Source organism: Grampus griseus (genome assembly GCF_964374135.1).
Source record: "Grampus griseus genome assembly, chromosome: 1".
NCBI classification, from domain to species: Eukaryota; Metazoa; Chordata; class Mammalia; order Artiodactyla; family Delphinidae; genus Grampus; species Grampus griseus.
Window position 1 is genome coordinate 141190024 of NC_139017.1, and position 7765 is coordinate 141197788.

The 7765-nt window shown below is 37.3% G+C and overlaps 1 pseudogene across 1 annotated transcript; it reads left to right on the forward strand.

Annotated features, from left to right (window-relative positions):
* Nucleotides 1–6183: 6183 nt before the first annotated feature.
* On the forward strand, nt 6184–6807 carry LOC309831068 (rhomboid-related protein 2-like; annotated as a pseudogene). Its single transcript has one exon. The product of its transcript is annotated as a rhomboid-related protein 2-like (transcript).
* The last annotated feature ends 958 nt before the right edge of the window (nt 6808–7765 follow it).

Consider the following 7765-nt stretch of genomic DNA (forward strand, 5'->3'; position numbering starts at 1 on the left):
TTTATTCAGTCCCAAAACTGTAAGGCTAAATTTCATACCCAGCTTTGACCTCTTTTCTGTGTTTAAGACACTCATATATAACCATTTATTTGATTTTTCCATTGTATATCTCAAATAATCATCTCAAGTTGAACAGATCTAAAACTGAACTTCTGCTATTCCCTGACTCTCCTTCCCCCAAAACCCTGTTTTTCTTGGTTTTCCTCATAGTAGGCACTCAGTATAAATTAGTAGAATGAATGAATTAATTAATGAATGAATATTTACATTGCCTCATTTCATTCTGACAATTATTGTAGGTGCTATTTTCAGCCCCATCTTAAAAATGAGGAAGGCAAAGTAAGGAGCAAATATATTAGAGAAGCAAAGTAAATAATAAAGAATGTAAAGAATATAAAATTTCAGAGCCAGGTTTTTAATCTCAGTCTGCTTTTCTCTAAAGCTCAAATGCTTCCCCTCTATGCTCTAAACGGCTTCTATCAAAACAAGGATGATTATCATAAATAAGATTGTATTTGTGACCATAAACTAGTGCAAACTGGAAGCATCAGCTACATTATTATTACAATGATGATAACAGTGATTACACAGAGCCCTTACTGGACACCTTTCACATACCAAGCATCATGAGAGGCCTTTTCTGTTTTAGTAATAGACTTTATCATTTAGAACAGTTTTAGATTTACAGAAAAATTGAACAGATAGTATGGAGAGTTCCCATTTACCCCCTTATCCACACAGTTTCCCCTATTATAAACATCTTTTGTTATTAGTATGGTACATTGTTATAATTAATGAACCAATAGTTGTATTATTTTTAACTAAAGTCCACAGTTTATTCATATTTTCTTAGTTTTTACCTAATATCCTTATTCTGTTCCAGGATCCCACCCAGGATCCCAAGTTACTTGTCTTATCTCTTTAGGCTCCTCTTGGCTGTGACATTTTCTCAGACTTTCTTTGCTTTCTTTGAAAGCCTTGACAATGTTGAGGAGTACTGGTCAGGTATATTGTAAGGTTGTTCCCTTATTGGAATTTGTCTAATGGTTTTCACATGATTAGATTAGTTATGGTTTATTTTGTTAATTTTTAGAAAAATCTTTATTTCTTTAGAGCAGTTTTAGATTCACAGAAAAGCTGAGAGGGAGGGACAGAGATTTCTCACATACTCCTTGCCCCTTACACATGCATAGTCTCTCCCGTTGTCAACATCCCTTACTTGAGTGGTACATTTGTTGCAATTGATAAACCTACACCAACACATCACAACCACCCAAAACCCATAGTTTACCTTATGGTTAACTCTTGATGTTGCACATTCTATGAGTTTGGACAAATATATAATAATATACATCCATCATTTTAGTGTCATACAGAGTATTTTCACTTCCCTAACAATTCTCTGCTCTGTCTATTCATCTCTCCAAACACCCAACCCCCGGAAACCACTGATCTTTTTACTGTTTCCATAGTTTTGGCTTTTCCAGCATGCCACACAGTTGGAATCATACAATATGTAGCATTTTCAGATCAGCTTCTTTCACTTAGTAACATGTATTTAAGATTCCTCCATGTCTTTTCGTGGCTTGATAACACATTTCTTTTTAGCAGTGAATAATATTCCCTTGTCTGGGTGTACCACACTTTATTTATCCATTCACCTAGTAAAGGATATCTTGGTTGCTTTCAAGTTTTGGCATTTATGAATAAAGGTGCTGTAAACATCCGTGTTCAGCTTTTTGTGTGAACATAAGTTTTCAACTTTTGGGGTAAATACCAAGCAATACAGTTGCTGGATCAAATAGTAAGAGTAGGACTTCCCTGGCGGTCCAGTGGTTAAGACTCTGCTCTTCCACTGCAGGGGGTGTGGGTTCGATCGCTGGTCAGGAAACTAAGATTCCACATGCGCCGCGGTGCAGCTAAAAAGAAAGAAAACAAAAGTAGCAAAAAGAAAGAAAAAAAACCCCACATAGTACGAGTGTATTAGTTTTGTAAGAAACTGCCAAACTTCCAAGGTGGTTGTACCATTTTGCATTCACACCAGCAATGAATGAGAGTCCCTGTTGATCCATATCCTTGCCAGAATTTGATGTTGTCTGAGTTCTGGATTTTGGCCACTCTCATAGGTGTGTAATGGTATGAGTTACAGGGTTTTTGGAGGAAGATTACAAATGTAAAGTGCCATTTTTATTATATCATATCAAGGTTACATACCACCAACATGACTTATGACTGTTGATGTTGACTTTGCTCCCCTGACTGAGGGAGTGTTTGTCAGGCTTCTCTACTGTAAGGCTCTTCTTTCTTCCCAGCTTTCCATATTGTACTCTTTGGAAGAAATTTTCTGTGTACAGCCCACACTCAGGAAGTGGGAACTTATCTCCCCTTCCTTTAAGTTGGAGTAGCTACATAATTTGTTTGGAATTCTTCTGCATGGGAGATTTATCTGTTCGCCTCCATTTATGAATTTATTCAGTCATTTATTTGTATCAATATGGACTCATGAATATTTATATTATACTTTTGGTTATAATCAGATGCTGCTTTAATTTGAACAATGCTCAAATTGTTCCAGCTCTGGCCATTGGGAGTTCTTTCAGTTGGCTCCTGTGGCCTATTGACATGTCCCACTAATATGTGTGTGTGTGTGTGTGTGTGTGTGTGTGTGTGTGTGTGTGTGTGTTTTGAATAATTCCTTACTTTCTGGTGCCACAAGATGATCCAAGCTATATTTACCCATCCGTATCTATATTAATCAAACATGCATTCTTACTGATGTCTTCAACTTGAATCCATTACCACATTCATAATTCTAGTCTATTTCCCTGGCTCTTCTTCTCTGTAACCTCCCAGTAATAAGAGGAAATGTATATATATTTGATCTTATTTATTCCTGTAAGAATAGCAATTATTATGTCATTTTATAGTTGAGGAAATTGAGGTTCAGAGATGATACATTTTTTTTCAAAGACACAGGGATTAAGAGGTAGAACTAGGACTTCTCCTGGAAGAAAAAGAACATTTAAGAGATGTAAATGAGAAGGTACTTGGTTTTTTAGTACGTGATCCTGTGAATTGGTAAAGTGGATTAAGGCTCTGTTGGCATGGCCCTGAATTAAACATGGATTGTTTCAATGTTGTGTGTACCTCTTTCAGGAGCAAACTATTATACTGAAAATTTGTTATTAATTATATGCCACTCCATGAATCACCTGAAAGACTATTTAAATTTTATATCTTCTAAAAGAGGCATGATTTGCTCTTAAATTATAAAGATCATTTTGTGTTATACATTTTAAATCAGTTGATTAAAGGATAATAAATAGGAGTGGATTAGATAGGGTAATTGCACCTCTAGTCAAATTTTCCTGCCCCACTTAAAAACTTAAAACAACAACCATGCCCCCCCCCACAAATTATGGCTTACTTTAAAATCTTTATCTTTGACTGCTTATTGAAAAGGGAGCTCTGTGATAGAAGAGCTTAAGAAACAGTGAATATATATCAATCCCCTTTTGCAAATTCATGTTTGCTTACTAAAGTAAGTGATAAAGCCTGCAATAAAAAAATTACTTCAACTTTTGAGTAACTGCTTCCTAAATTTATTTGTCCATAAACTGCTTTTTTCATGTAAGGGCTATTAATATCCCATAGATCAATATTTGGAACACAATTATTTATTCATTTCATAAGAGAAAGAACCTTGTTTATTTTTTCTGTTTTCAGAATTCAAAATAGGGCCTGGCACATAATAGGTCCTCAATTAATGTTTGTTAAATAAGTGGATGAGCAAATGTTTATTAAGCATCTGCTATATGCCAGTCACAAGCAATACAATGGTGGAAAAATAAACATGGTTTCTGCCCTATGTAACTTACAGTTTACCAGAGAAGATTGTAAATAAGCAAGTAAAAAGAATTAAATTTTAGATAAAAGTTATTATGGAAATAATAACAATGTTGAGATGGAGAATAAAGGAGGAGACAGGAATGGTACACTAGAAGATAAGCAGCTAGCCCTTCAAAGCATTTACGCAAACAAGTCAACAGTTAACCGGAATCTGAATATTTCTAACATCAACCTTCATTCAGAATCCATGTTGAAATCATTGACATTAATCAAAGTCCTTGCACTAAATGGATGGCATGCTCAAAAGGACTTAAACTGCCACCATGGAGAACAGTATAGAGGTTCCTTAGAAAACTAAAAATAGAACTACCATATGACCCAGCAATCCCACTACTGAGAAAACCATAATTCAAAAAGAGTCATGTACCACAATGTTCATTGCAGTTCTATTTACAATAGCCAGGACATGAAAGCATCTTAAGCGTCCATCAACAGATGAATGGATAAAGAACATGTGGCACATATATACAATGGAATATTACTCAGCCATAAAAAGAAACAAAATTGAGTTATTTGTAGTGAGGTAGATGGACCTAGAGCCTGTCATACAGAGTGAAGTAAGTCAGAAAGAGAAAAACAAATACCATATGCTAACACATATATATGGAATCAAAAAAAATGGTTCTGAAGAACCTAGGGGAAGGGCAGGAATAAAGATGCAGACATAGAGAATGGACTTGAGGACATGGGGAGGGGGGAAGAGTAAGCTGGGACGAAGTAAGAGAGTGGTATTGACATACATACACTACCCAATGTAAAACAGATAGCTAGTGGGAAGCAGACGTATAGCACAGGGAGATCAGCTCTGTGCTTTGTGACCACCTAGAGGGGTGGGATAGGGAGGATGGGAGGGAGACACAAAATGGAGGGGATATGGGGATATATGTATATGTATAGCTGATTCACTTTGTTATAAAGCAGAAAGTAACACACCATTGTAAAGCAATTATACTCCAATAAAGATGTTAAAAAAAAAACTCAATGGATGTGTTCAACAGCAGAAGAGAGGGATCAGAGGAAAGAATCAGTAAACTGCAAGATAGAACAATAGAAATTACTCAGTCTGAACAACAAAGAGAAAATAGACTTAAAAAAATGAACAGAGCCTCAGGAATATGTGGGACTATAACAAAAGATCTAATATTTATGTCATTAGAGTCCCAGAAAGAAAAGAGAAAAAAAACATGGCTGAAAAAATACTTGAAGAAATAATTGCTTAAAACTTACCAAATGTGGCAAATAACATAAACCTACATATTCAAGTATCAAAGTAAACCTAAAGAAATCCAAACCAAAACACATCATAGTTAAAATTTTGAAAACTAAAGACATTAAAAATCTTCAAAGCAAGGAAAGAGAGAAACAACACCTTGCCTATCAGAGAAAAACAATTCAAATGACAATGGATTTCTCATGAAAAGCCACGGAGGCCAGAAAGAAGTAGTACAACACTTTTCAAATGCCAAAGATAAGAACTCTGAATCCAGAATCCTACATCCAGCAAAAATGGCCTTAAGAAATGAAGGGAAAATCAAGACATTCTCAGATGAAGGAAAGCTAAAAAATTACTATCAGCAGATCTACACTAAAAGAATGGTTAAAGGAAATTCTCTAAACAGAATGGAAGAAACTAAAAGAAACAACCTCAGAGCATCAGAAAGGATGAAACAATATAGTAAGCAATATATGGTTTAATAGAATAGATTTTCCTTCTTTTTTGAGGTTTCTAAAACATGTTTGACAGCTGAAACAAAAATTGTTACACCGATGTGGTTATAAATATCTGTAGAGGAAATATTTTAAACAATTATATTATAAAAAGGGGGAGTGTAAAGAAACACAAAGGAAGGTACTCCCCTCAACTGATAAGAAGACATCAAGTAGACCATGATAAGTTTCATATGTATGAGGTATACCTAGAGCAATCCCTAAAAATACTGTACAAAGAGACGCACTCAAAACTATTACAGGTAGCTGAGGCGATCCGGCACTGGAGCCTGCCCGGGCTCTTTGGTGGGGCTGGTGGCGGATTCTGGGAGGGCTCACACCGGGGAGTGCTTCCCAGAACTTCTGCTGCCGGTGTCCTTGTCCTCGCGGTGAGACACAGCTACACCCCCGCTTCTGCAGGAGACCCTCCAACACTAGCAGGATTGTTTTGGCTGGATTACTTGTGAAACTAATAAAGCTTAAGCTTCAGACTTCTACTTGCATGGGCTCCTTCTAAGGCAGTGTGGAGGGTGGACCCAGGACAAGGCTGCTGTTCATAATTTGGAGATGGAGGAGGGTGTGAATCTGAATAGGGATAGAGAGATGAAAGAAAAGCTGGAAGAGCAGAAAATGAGAGAGGACAGGGCAGGTAAAGATCCCTTCAAGCCTAAAATGGTCCACAGGATTGTCTCAAAATGGATGCTTCCTGAACCGTTGCAAAGAACATACCTGGAAAGAGCTAACTGCCTCCCACTCCTGTGTTCATCATCTCCATCAGCATCGCTGAGGATCTCTTGCCAGCTTCATCTTTGACCCACTCAGATCTCTTGTGGGTGCTCAGGAGGAGTCTATGCTCTGATGGGAGGCTATTTTATGCATGTTCTAGTGAATTTTCAAGAAATGATTCCTGCCTTTGGAATTATCAGACTACTCATCATCGTCCTTATAATTGTGTCGGACATGGGATTTGCTCTCTACAGAAGGTTCTTTGTCCCTGCAAATGGGTCCCTGGTGTCTTTTGCAGCTCACATTGCAGGTGGATTTGCTGGAATGTCCATTGGTTATACCGTGTTCAGCTGCTTTGATAAGGCACTGCTGAAAGATCCAAGGTTTTGGATAGCAATTGCAGCTTATTTAGCTTGCGTCTTATTTGCTGTGTTTTTCAGCATTTTCCTATCCCCAGCGAACTGACTTGCCCCTAACACAAAACAATTAATAAAAAGAGCCATCTGGGAAAAAACTGGAGAACTCTCTATGAAGAAACAGAGAAGTCCCAGCAAATGCTAACAATTTTATAAAGAGGACAAAACACGCTTGAAGTCGTTGGTTTCAAAGACTACTTACAAAAGGAGTTAGGGTTTAAGGAAGGGGCTCTTCTGAGTGCATGAGGGGGAAGAGGAAGAGAGAAAAGGAAAGGGAAGTGAGAACCAAAGATTGGCTTTTTCCCAGGCGTGCTGCATGAGGGTATGTATCCTCTAAAAGAGACTTGCTCTCCTAGTAGGGTATAGTATAGAGATTGCTTGATAGAATCCACAAATAATGTTCTATGCTGAAAATAAAAACTTTTCACATCTGTCAAAAAAAAACTACTATAGATAAATCAAAATGGAATTCTAAAAATTTCAAATAACACAAAGGAAGTCAGGAAAGAAAAACAGAAAAATGAAAAACAGAGAGAACAAACAGAAGGTAAAAAATAAAATGGCAACTTAACAGATCAACAATTACCTTAAATGTGAATGGCCTAAATACCAGTTAGTAGGGACTTCCCTGGTTGTGCAGTGGTTAAGGGTCTGCCTGCCAATGCAGGGGACATGGGTTCGAGCCCTGGTCCAGGAAGATCCCACATGCCTTGGAGCAACTAAGCCCATGAGCCACAACTACTGAAGCTCACATGCCTAGAGCCCATGCTCTGCAATAAGAGAAGCTACCGCAATGAGAAGCCCGCACACTGCAGCAAAGAGTAGCCCCTGCTCACTGCAACTAGAGAAAGCCTGCATGCAGCAACAAAGACCCAATGCAGCCAAAAATAAATAACTAGGTTTATATTTTTTTAAAAACCTAATTAGTAGACAGAGCTTGGCAGAGTGAATTTAAAAACATAACTCAACTATATTGCTGTCTAAAAGAAACTTCAAATATAATGATC